The following is an 11,822-nucleotide window of genomic DNA, read 5'->3' on the forward strand; positions in this document are numbered from 1 at the left end:
GGCGGCCAACGATCAAGTTTTGACAAACAAAACAAAAAATAAAATCGACAGAAACTTTGTAACAGCGATCCATGGCGAGAAGGGTAAATATCTATTTTATATCAGAGGTATTAAATGCATCAAATGCCGGTTAAAGTTAGTCGGAGTGCCTTGGAACAGATTAAACAAGCAGACATACGAAAAAAAAAAAAGGCTTGAAGTTGTATGGCTACATCACATTATCATTACCAGGATAAACATCCTTAACTCATCAGGCTAATGTAATTAATGTGTAGACATAAGTAATATTAAAGAAGTGCATCTGTGTGCATGTTGTACGGTATTTTAGGATAAATTAACCAGAATTTTTTAAACAGTGGAATGTGTACTACCTTTGCTCCATCCTCCTGCCTGCGAACAAACAATATCATGTTTGCACTTATCCTTATCAATACGAATCAATATATCATTATACAATCGCTATATATCACGAATATATTTGTAACCACCACACCACCCTCGTCTTGTCAAAAATTGAAACAATAAACAATGCCAATCTCTCTCTATCTCGTCACACACACACACACAATACTCTTTCTCTCTCTCGGAATCAGTACCTAAAACACCCGCTCGGAATAGTCCACCCAGATGTACAGGGCCTAGGTGACAATCGCTAGGCCATCAGCAACACTTCACCACCCGGTCTCGCCGTCAATGGCGCCATGCCACGCACTCTGCCGCTCTTCCCACCCTGATCGATATCAGAGACCGCTACATGTTCGAGGTCTCTCACGGGTGGATTGCACGGCACGCCAACCCCGATCCACTCAAGAAACACTGGGGTGTAATCGAGTCATATATAAAAGCAAGGGTCACCAACCTGAAGGCACGGTCAGTTCGATACCTGTGTGATGCAACGAACTCCCCAAAGGACCCTGGTGTAGAAAAGGGAGCCTGAGGAGGAGGAAGGTAAAGCAGCAAAGGACAAGAGGAGGGCACTACCCTCACATAATGCTAACCTCGACATAAATAAGGGTTCGAACCCTGACCATTCATTTACGACCGTCATTCCACGGGACTTATTTCCGCCTCCGCGTCTCAGAGCAGATTTTAGTATCTCTCTCTCTATATATGTATACATTACATTAAAGTTCTTTAAACCGTTTTATCAAACATGATGTCTATGAACGCACTCATCCAAAAAAACATTAAACAGTTCATACCTTGTAAACAGCCTTTTGCAACTTAAAAACAACCTGTAAACAAGGTAACAGTGAAATATAGTTCAGTCAAGAAACTGGCTCCGTGCAGAAGCCCAGGGTCACATTTCGACCTTGACCGCGCAGACACACACCACAGGCGACTATAGGCTCAGGTCAAGGACGCTGGGGTACCCCTTTGCGCAACCGTCACACATAAGTGACGCCAGGTTATTTATAGAAAAAGGCGTGACCAATAAAAAGGCCTGCAGCTGGCTCAGTGCTGTGGGTCACGAGGTCGACTGCGATAAGGCCAAGAGTGTTTCCGCAGTCGTCGCTTCCTCTGAAGTCAGACACTGCCCGCTACTGAGTCACTATGACGCGCGGCGATGACGACGATGATGTAGATGACACGGAGAACGAAAGCACAGATGAGCTCATGACGAGTGGAGTGGGTAGGGGATGCACATGTTGTGTGTGTACGCGCGCAATAAAGCTTTGTGTTTTACAACAATAAAATAATAACACAATAAGAACGAGACTAATACAATAAGAGGACAATAGAATACAATAATAAGGGAAAAATAAAATAACAAGAGGAATAAAAATGGAGACAAATAGCTTGGTTATCGGCATTCGTCTGGGGATTTCAGATCTTGTGAGGGGAATGATTTATTCATTTAGGCACTCTACCTGCCTTTTCCGTTTTCTCTGTGCTGTGTGAGTGCGCTTGCCTGCGTTGTGTTTGTGTCCAAAAGAAAAAAAAAAAAAAAAAAAAAAAAAAAAAAACCAAACAAAAAACCCAGAAATGTCCAAAAACAACAATAAAAAAAAAAAACAACAACAAAAAACCCAGAAAGAGTTTCTCATATGATTGGACATGATTCGATAAAAAAAAAAAACAAACAAAAACTCAAAAAAGCAACAAAAGACAAGCAAGCCTTCATTCGATTGACCGCCTGCATGAAGCATTCAATCCAATTTTTAAATTTCTCACATCACTGAGCAAACGTTAGGGAAGATCAATCGTTATTTCCAATGAGAAATGTATTTTGTCGCGGGTCTACCAGACTTATTCTTCGACATTATTTTTAAGAAGATGAACAGCGCTAAGGACAAACCGACAGATAACATGCCTTTACAAATCGCTTCGGAATTAAACAAAAAAAAATTTTGGGGTACATGTTGCACAATTATGACCAAGAGCAGATAGCAGTGCTTAGCTATTCCTAGCAATGGTGTTACTCACGAGTGAGCAAGAAACCCATGACAATTGATATACGCTGATAAGTACTCATGCGGTCACCACGGAGATCACTTCTCGTTTCCCCTGAGATGCTTGTCATCCTTCTTATCAAGTTCGGGGGGATTGGGGGGTTGGAGCACCTAATACTTCCGGTGACCTAGTGGTGTCACTAGTGAGTCAACGGAGGTCTCTTGCGTCATCATGACCAGAGGCTCTGACGATGTAGGGTGCACACAAGACAGGGGGCGCAGTTGTCAACCAAGGTTTGTGATTATGCAGCGAATGTAAGTCACTGCCCCTGGAGTAAAATAATTATCAAGCGCAAGAGCCCTGGCTCCTTAGTATCAAGGGTGTCCAGACTCGAGTACTTGATACTTTACCCATTGGTTGGACACTGTTAGCTGGTTTATTAGGAAAGGGCTTCCACCTTAAGGCGATTGTGCACATGGGGGAGAATGATGATGGGAGGGTGGAGGAAACCGGAGCACCCTTCGAACAGGTCTCGTATAAAGTGTCCCGACACTAGATGTGAACACAACACCTCTCACTGCAGTGGTGACCTTTCCCCATCAATGTACCCCAGGACACCTTTGCCACTATAATGTAGCTATAGCCCCGGGGATAAAGCAGCATCCGTTTGGAGACAAAAAGCTTGCCCTTAATTTCTCCGTGATACCCTTAGGCAATAACTTATCCTCTCTTCATAACTACGAGCACAAAAGTACCTCAGCAGCTTACTTCAACTCCGATCAACTTCTATAGTCGTCATGAGTCACATTTGTGAGCAGTAAACAAAACAGGAACATCATAGGTCAGCGAGTGCTTTCAATTACAGGACCCCGCAAAATTCCGGATTATAGTTAATCATGGAGAGAGTTTTAACTTTGCTTACTAATCCTCAGCAGCGTGTTGGCGGACCAAGCCTCTCAAAAAATGTAGGTGGGGCTCCCGGTAAACATTCTCCAGTTTCTTTCGTTCTGTGCGCAACAGGTGTTTTCACAGGGAGTGATGTGATGATGAAATGGTTCTGGTTGCTTGATGGCAGGTCGTTGTTGTCATAATCAGAGCGTTGGTGCCGCCACAGATGTTGTTTGCGGTTTTTAAATGCACAAGTTCAAAGTTATAATTAATATTTCTGTGCAGATAGTGTGGCAAGTACATGTAGTTTGCTTATTTAGAAATAAAAAAGGCCTCTGTCGGACAAAAGCGTCTACACAAAGTAGCACTCTCATTGTGGCCCTTTACCTGCCACAATACACCCTGGGTATGGTGGAAAGGGCCTCACACATTTTTTTTTTTTTTGGTCCTCCACATTCACTTGCCCGACAACCTTGCTAACTCATTTCCTTTTTAATTTTTAGGAAACGGAGCAGTCAGCCTGTACCCACGCACACAAGCTCCCAAACAAGAGATTACTGCAATCGGGGAAAGCAGAAAGGAGAATTAAGATGGCAGATATGATTTCTCAGAACTTACCTTAGTCACAGGCAAGTAACAAGAATGCTAGAAGTCAGTCAATGCGCCAACATTACAATGTACTTCAATAGGCGCGTGGTGGGATAGTGTCCGGGTGTGGTACAGCAAAAATAGTTTATTCTTCTTCTGCCGCCTCAACATTCCTACCCCTTTCCGTAGTTACAACACAGGGTATGAATATTCTTTTATATCTGCACAAAGGCTTAAGGAACAAATAGGGTTTCAAAGGGCTCTATGAAGGAGGGGTGAAGTACACAGGGAGCTAGAGTGCCAGCAGACTTTCACAGTTGGTGGTAACTCTAGATGTGTCTACCAACAGTTTAACACAATTATAGGAGGGTGTATTTCCCAGGTGTTTCCCGTCCTTTTCAACGTTTTCCTCCCGGTTTATTCTGATTAGTGGGAGGACCTTTCGAAAGTCAGTGTCCTGGAAAAAATTCCCAATAAAACGTATAATGCAAGTCTTTAGCGATGCCAAAAAAAAAAAAAAATTTTAATAAAAAAATTTAAAAATGAGTGAACAGCGCTTTCCGTTCTCAAAAGCATTGCCATGCACAGAAAGTTTAAAGTCGTGAAACCCCATTTGTAAACAGATAGCATAATTAACACATCATCTCAACCATCCCAGAACCATGTACAATCCTCACATCTGTTGTTGATCTTGACCTGTGTGAAGTGATGACGTGTATATCGAGACCGGGAAACAGTAACTTGCAAAGAAGTTTAGCCAATCATAAGAAAACATCTTGTACCGCAACTTCAGAGCCAGTGACTTCTGCTCTTACACTGTTTGTATGAAAGCTGGGTATGATGCAGGCATGGCGTGTGTCAAACCTCGAAGTCTCACAGTCTCGGTCACACACTTGCCACAGTAGCGGCAAACATGTCTGGACTTCGATCAAAGTTCCAATGTACCGAACGTTGGCCTGAGAACATTGGTTTCCAGTCACCTTCACACCCAGCTTTTTCCTAACCTGGTCAAACCTCTAACAACATTTGGCCGGTTAACAAGAGCCTTTTATTCAGAACTTGCCGTGTTTCTAAAAAAAGAAAAAAAAAAATTAATGCAGACAGTCCTGTAAGTGCCGCCGTCTGCACTATCCGCTGATTTATGCTGCGCTTGCATGGGCCGTCACACATGGCTGCTCCCCCCTCTCAGATCCTCCTCTAACACACACACAACCAGGGACATTGTCAAACTTACATTTGTGACTTTTTTATAATTTTTTTTTTGGTTAAAGTTCGCGGTGACTTGGTCTGTTTTCGTGATAATCTATCCACAAGCCCATGAAATCTTCCGAAAGCCGCACTGAAGTAAAGGAAAAGAGTTTGTGCGTTACTCGGACCTACAGATGGTCAAAATTAAGAGGGTAGGGATCATAACGGACGAAGAAGCGATGGAAAGTCTGTTAAGGTAGGTGTTGGTCAGCGCTAGGAGGTTTTTTCCAGGTATACAAAGACCAGAAGAGAAAGTTCTAGAAGCCTGCAAGAATTCATCATTAATAAGTTACCTGAGAAGGGCAACTTGTCGGTGTAGGACAACTGCAAGAGGATCCATTTACTGTCAGTATCAGCTGAAATCTTCTACAGGATCCTGCTACAGAGGATCAGACAAGCCATCGAGAGGATCCTGCGCGGCTCTATTATTGCCCTTTGACATCGCCGATAGCGACTCGGTGAACCGACGGTAACTATAGGCAGACACTTGTATCTCCTGACCAACAGCTAGTAAGAAAGAAATAAGTTATTGCTGACAACAGATGCCAACCGCTCAAACAAGCTTTAAAAAAGTGCGACGGAAAAAATACAGAAAAAAGCCAAAACTAGGTTGTTGTTTGTCTCAAGGACCTGTGATGGGACGTGGTGTACAATGGCATTTAATTTGTATGACATTATACATATATACATATATATATATATACAGCTTACGATCTGGTGTAACGCTGTGACCTAGTAACCCTAGCATCGAACTACATCCACAGAAAACTATATCTAATCTGGTTTTATATTACTGGTTATCACCACGCCGACGCTCTTTCATCAACTACAAAGAGTGGAATACAACCCGTACAAGGCCCCAGTGTCAAGAGACCCAATCAGACGCACTAAAATGTAACGGGCAAATGAGAGGATGCTGACAACGTTAAATATTGAATGAGAGCACCCTACTACACAGGTGACCCTAGCAACGACCTGCACTCCACTCGTTAATGTTGTATGTACCGCACAAAGCCTCGTCCTCATATAGTCTAAATAATTAATGTGTATTTGTACAGCGCTTTCCCGCATTTAAGGCAGGCTCAAAGCTTTACTTTAATATATACACAAGTTGACATCAAATACACTTTACAACCATTCAGACGGCACAGAAAACCCAGAGAAAACTACCGACATTCAGCGCTGTGAAAAGTCTCAGTCCAGAGAATCGAACCCTGGTCACCCGACTGTCACTGTCACTTAATCACTTAATCCATTGTGCTAACAGCAGCTTCCCCCATTGCGCATTAAATTTTGCAGTTAACGCATTGCTGCTGGTTATGAAGGTCCACGCCATCGCACAATAGGCTGGGTGTTGATAACAGTCAAACAGCAGATGGCGCTGGCAGCAGATGCTAACGACAGTGCGGACAGCGAGGAGGCTGAGGACTGAGGTCGTAGTACGCGGTAAAGCACTCGCCAGAAAACATCGAAGATTGTGGGGTCGCTGGTTTGAATCTCGGACTAGGCGCTACCTGATATCATGTGTAAAACACAAAAAACCACAAAACCGTGTGCCTTCTAACCCGTCTTCTTTCCTCCATCATTCCAGAATGAATTCGTGCAACCATGAACATCCGTTCTTGCAGCAAGCGCTTAACTGCTTGCACGGGTTTCTTTCTTTCAACAGGCTTTTAGTATAAAATACGTTAAAAAAACCCGATTAAAATCGAGGCCTGGAAGAACAAAACACACCCATGGATACAGACACTGAGATGGACAAACTTTGTCTGAGTGTCACGCTGTGCAGAGGACATTAACATTAAACACATATTACGCACGATAAAAAGTGCGTATATATTCAGATCGACGAGTCTCTCTCTCTCCGTATATATTTAAACACAGACACATACTGTCGAATATTTGTCTTTTTGATACACCGGTCATGTAAACATTTCTCTTAGTCATACATTCAACGTGTCCGGTTAAGAATACCCAAAAGGGAGGGCGCCAGCCGAGTTGTTAATTGTCTGTTGTAAACGAAGCAAAGCTATCAATGAATTAAAGTCCCTTTATTAAGAAAAAGCAACAAAAGTGACTATCACTACTGATATACTGCTATCGTTAAACCAACCACACGACCCTTATTGTTTACAACTATTATTATTAAGATACGGAATGGCAATGGCGTCCATAACTTTATGGGAGTGTCGGATATTGTCAGGTTGTCCAATTTTACGGGTTTTGTGATCCCTTTACCCATAAGAAAGTCATTCCACCGCAATCTCAACACAAAACTTAGCGAATCATAACGACGTAATGAACACGCGCGCAGACACACAGTACACACGGTGCGGATAAAAGAAGACTCCATCTACAGAAAAGCAAGGATATTTTCGCCAAGCTTTCACGGCCTCCCAAATGACCACCAACAGTCAGCCACAGGAACAGTGTGTGTATGGTCGTTCAGAATCGATGTGGTCAGCTTTAACGACAGTCTCCCGTCACAGTGCAGCAATAACCGTTACGCTGTCGGCACATTAAACCCCTGTGTAAATATTTCTTCCCTGCGGGCCGTAACACAAGAAATCGTCCTATAATTACTAGCTACATGCAACTGAACAGGACAGAAACACCGCATTTACTTTTTTTTGCATTCTGTGTTCACAGCTGTGAATCGGCGAGTTTCAAAGGGAGAAAATCACTGGCAGCTCTGCTGTCTCCCTCAAAACACAAAATTGCCATCCTGTAAACAGGCTTACATTCTTTGTCCGAAATAAGAAGAGCGAGAGACATCTCACAGCTTTCTACCCATTGTGGCGCCGAGTTTACTCAGCGCGTGAGGCAGTCCTTCGAATGTTTCGAGTGCGCGAAACTGAGAAGTGTGTCACGGTGGATGTTAAAGACCAACCTGAATGATAGCGGTTTTTTTGTTGTTGTTTTTTGTTTTACAGATATGGGTAGATATAGGCGATATAAACCTAATCTGTTAATTTCAGCTTTCAAAACCCATCCGTTAATTAATCCGTTAATTAATTATATACGATTCGCATCTGCGATCGAGTCAAAGAGCACCTCTACCAGTGTACTACGTCACGTTGGTACACCATTCACAACATCGCCAGCCGTCAGCACCAATCAGAGCGACAGTTGAAAGTCTGCATTTCTCGTGCTAAAGTAGCAGTTTTTCAGAACCACAAGAAATGTAGACTGTCAGCGTCCGAATAATCCCAACTGTCGTTCATTCTCTCTCTGTCTCTTTGACTGGTGTTCACTGCTGGCAATGTTGTGAATGGTGCAACAACGTGACGTAGTACACTGTTACGGAGCTCGTTAATCGCAGGTGGTAATTTAATTAACGGATGGATTTTGAAGCTGCAGTTTACATGTTAGTTTTATATCGCCTATATCTACTGATATTTGAAAAAAAAACGCAATCCGTTCAGGTTGGTCTTTAACAAGTCGGTCACGTGCACGGTGTTCAGTTTCTAAGAGGTGGGGAATGGAGGTTATTAGAGGGTGGAGAGAGGGCAGTTTCATTTTCCCTCCATTACTCTAGTTGTTTTCCGTGCAAAAAAGAACAAACAAGCATCAAAATAATGTCAAAGTTTTCAAAAAAAAAGTTTCTTCTAATCTGATATTGCCCACTAGAAAGCTTCATTTAGGTGTTGTATGCATGTATCTGTTGTGGAACATGTAACAAATGTGTTGTATCCCTCATTATACACACTGCAGCCAATGTGGACAAGCTCAGTTTTACTTATATATTTATTTAGATTCAAGCTGCTATAAGGTTCAACAAAAGATACCCTAATTATTTATCTCTCAGCTGGACAAGTAGTAACACTCATACACTGCCACCATCCCCTGTTTGTATTTTTAAATTTTGGCATGTTATGTGCTTCCAGAAACACAAAGTCAGGTAAACATGGCTGTACCACAGCTGTACCAACATGTTAATACCAGCAAAAGAAGACAACACATTGCAAATGAATGGTTACATAAACAGACATGCTGGAAGAAATCAGGAAAATGCAGACATGAAATGTGGTGCATGATTCATGAAGCTTAACCCTAGTTTCAGACCGGTGCTCAAGCAACCTTTGTGGTAGCAAAGCACTTGATTGATTTGTTTTACTATGCAATCACCAAGTGAGGCAACATCATGGCAAGCAAGTGGTGTAGGAACCAGGAAGGCAAAAACATACTGAAGAGGCAAGTGTGAACATCATTCACTCTCAGAATGGAATTTTGTGCCCCCAAACCAAAGCTGAGCATCTTCCTATGCCACTGCAAGCTGATCCATCTAGTAAGAAGATGCCACATCCAGAAGGAAATTATGTGATCTGAATCCCAAATCTTGATGACAAGCATCTTACCATAGCAAAGGGCTGTAAATAAAGCGATGAGCTGTAGTCTTTAAAAGCTGCTGCATTGATTCAGTCCACAGCTGTGTCCCAGTTGGGATTCTTGGGTTTCAAACCAATAGGGGGCAGATAGCTAGTGGTTAGAGCACTGACATCTAAACTGAGATGCACCTGGGTTTGATACGCCTGGAGCACAGCTTGCTTCCCCAGGTTCACCCAGCTAGCAGGAATGAGCATGGAGTGGGAAAGGTGAGGCAGTGAGGGTAAGCTAGCTCTAAGAAAAATTAGGTTTGTAACACCTTATTCCCTAGCAACTCTAACAAAAGGAACAAATGGTTGGAAGTAGTCTCTGGTCCATATAAACACAACAGCACATCACATGGGAAACATCATATATGCACTGTCACATGGTTTAGAGGTGGATGTTATACTTAAATGACCAGTGTTAATGTAATGTTTAATGTGCATGGTTTTATGTTTATGTTTACAGTTGGTATAGTTTTGTCCTCTAATAAAAATAAGTGAAACAGAAAAAAATGTGGAGAACTCAATCCTAAATTAGATAAAGATAAATGGCCACAGAGCCTGCTAGCCACAGAAGCAGCAAACCAATGAAATGGCATGGTCTGTTGAATAAAGAGTGTAGCTAAAACATTTTATCTTACCTCGACTTCCTATTCTTCGGCTCCAAAAGTTAGTGCACTAACCACCAGATACAGCATCTCGCCAATTCCATAATTAAACATACAATTATAAAATTTTTGCTTTTACTTATAAAGTATAAGTAGTGGAAATGGATAGATAAGTGGTTGAAGCACTAGTGTCCAGACTGAGATGCGCAGCATTTTAATACCTGTGCAGCACAGCAAACTTCACAAAGTGTTCCCAGCTGTACCTGACTACATAGAGGGTTGGGGAAAGATAAAGCAGTGAGAGAGAGTGGAGATAAACACCACAAAAGAGAAAGCTGGCCCTGAGAGTGTGGTCTCTAACCCCTCCCTCTCCATATGGCCTAAAACAGGTTACAAGACAAACTTTTTAAAACATTATTTGTACCTTAAGTACAAACACCTGCAAACATTATTGTGTGAAATGTATACTTCATGCAGTTCTTTACACAGTCTTCAACATGAGAATAAAATATTTTGAAATTCTGAAACTTGTACAAAGCATAACCTGTAAAGTCATTTATAGTATTATTGACAAACAGTATTGAGCAGGCACTGGCTCTCCCTCCTCTCCCCAGAAACAGAGTAGTAGCCAACTTCTTATTACAAGATCAATACACCGCTGTTACGAGATTGCCTGCAGGATTATTGAACTAGTATACACTGTATATATTTATATGTGTTTGTGTATGTGTTAGTATAAGGTGTATGTGTGTCTGTAAAAAACGCATATACACACAGACATTGAAATTTTGTCCAGGTAAATTATATGCCATAACTGCAGAATGCAATCAATAATTTTTGGGGTCAAAATTATATTGCAAGCAAACACACGTACGTTGGTCTGTAATGATTAACAGAAAACCACAAGACAGAAAAACACGCTGAATCATTTATCATATGATCAACACGACCAGCACAGCCTCCGAAGTGGCTAATGAATGAAACGTGAGAAAAGCTAGAAAGCGCGGGTAAGTCATCTTTATACTACATGTATTAGGGCCCTCGCCTCCTCGTGACACGCTCCATCGTTGAAAATAATAACAGACTGACAAATCACGAATCTTCTGCTTATCTTGGATACAGTTAGTTACTACGGCATCGGGTATCTCTGCAGCCTTTCTGTGAGGCTGGACAGATTGCCGGTAGCTGTGGCGACTGTCACAGAGGTAGGAATGTCGCTGATGTACACTTCTGCGAACGTGAAAATACCGGAGGCCACGTCACTCCTTAAGCAAGACTGTAAATGTCACAGTACTTACTGTGATCTGGTGAAAGGTGTGGATGGAGGCGTCCTGGCTACTGACTCATGAAAAAATGTGTGGAGGGTTAAACACACCGGGACATGTCGCTCTCTGACCCACAAACACATCGAGCCACCGGCTGGCTCCACGGCCTCCGTCACGAAAGGTAACTCGCAAGATGTTTTCCTTCTCCTGCCACTAGAGTGACCCTTTACGTCATCGCAGCCTCCTGACCTGCGACCTCTGGCTTCTCATCAACGTTAACTCGTTGTCACCTGGATATTACCCTCGACACTTATACCATCGAAAGCATACAGTCAACACACACGAAGACGCCTCAAAATTTATTACATATTATATATGTATAACCTTTCGTTCTAACAGAACGATCATAATTGTACAATGAATCATAATATATATGATGTTGAGGTCATATAAAGAACAGT

At 42.3% G+C, this 11,822-nt stretch overlaps 1 protein-coding gene across 2 annotated transcripts in view; it reads right to left on the reverse strand.

The window, feature by feature from the left end:
* The window catches only part of LOC112554206 (ceramide glucosyltransferase-like), a 31,992-nt gene extending 20,384 nt beyond the window's left edge, over nt 1–11,608 (reverse strand). The window contains exon 1 of one of the 2 annotated variants that reach the window (XM_025221858.1): nt 11,395–11,608. The gene's annotated coding sequence lies outside the window, so the exon portion shown is untranslated. The remainder of the gene's footprint in view (nt 1–11,394) is intronic. The other variant, XM_025221861.1, reaches the window with a different exon arrangement.
* Between the last annotated feature and the right edge of the window lie 214 nt (nt 11,609–11,822).

The sequence above is a fragment of the Pomacea canaliculata genome, linkage group LG13 (genome assembly GCF_003073045.1).
Source record: "Pomacea canaliculata isolate SZHN2017 linkage group LG13, ASM307304v1, whole genome shotgun sequence".
Classification (NCBI taxonomy): domain Eukaryota; kingdom Metazoa; phylum Mollusca; class Gastropoda; order Architaenioglossa; family Ampullariidae; genus Pomacea; species Pomacea canaliculata.